Here is a 372-nt window from a genome sequence, read left to right as displayed (position 1 = left end):
TCAACCACCTTCTTCCCAAATTCAAAATCAGTTTTGGCGGGAATGTAAGTTGCAGCACGGTTCAATTAGGGTTCGAAATTTGGAAGTGATTTGATGAGATTCAATTGCTGGAATCGGTTGGATTGGGCTTGACTTAGTGAAACAGGCGTAGTCTGGTGGTTTAATTCAATGGGGATGGGCCAGATAATCAGTTTTTGATAAAACAAGAAAGTGATAAATACTCGATATTTTGTGGGATATTTTTGATGTGGAGGTGTTTCAGTGAGATTAAATCGTTGGAATTCGTTGGTCCGGCTTGTTTTGCCTTAACAGGCATCATATGGGTTTGTGGTTCGACTAAGTTTGGCTGGGTAGCTCGAGTGAAAGAAAACA

The sequence above is a fragment of the Papaver somniferum genome, chromosome 9 (assembly GCF_003573695.1).
Source record: "Papaver somniferum cultivar HN1 chromosome 9, ASM357369v1, whole genome shotgun sequence".
Taxonomy (NCBI): Eukaryota; Viridiplantae; Streptophyta; class Magnoliopsida; order Ranunculales; family Papaveraceae; genus Papaver; species Papaver somniferum.
The sequence above is the reverse complement of the archived record's forward strand: the minus strand, read 5'-3'. Positions refer to the sequence as shown.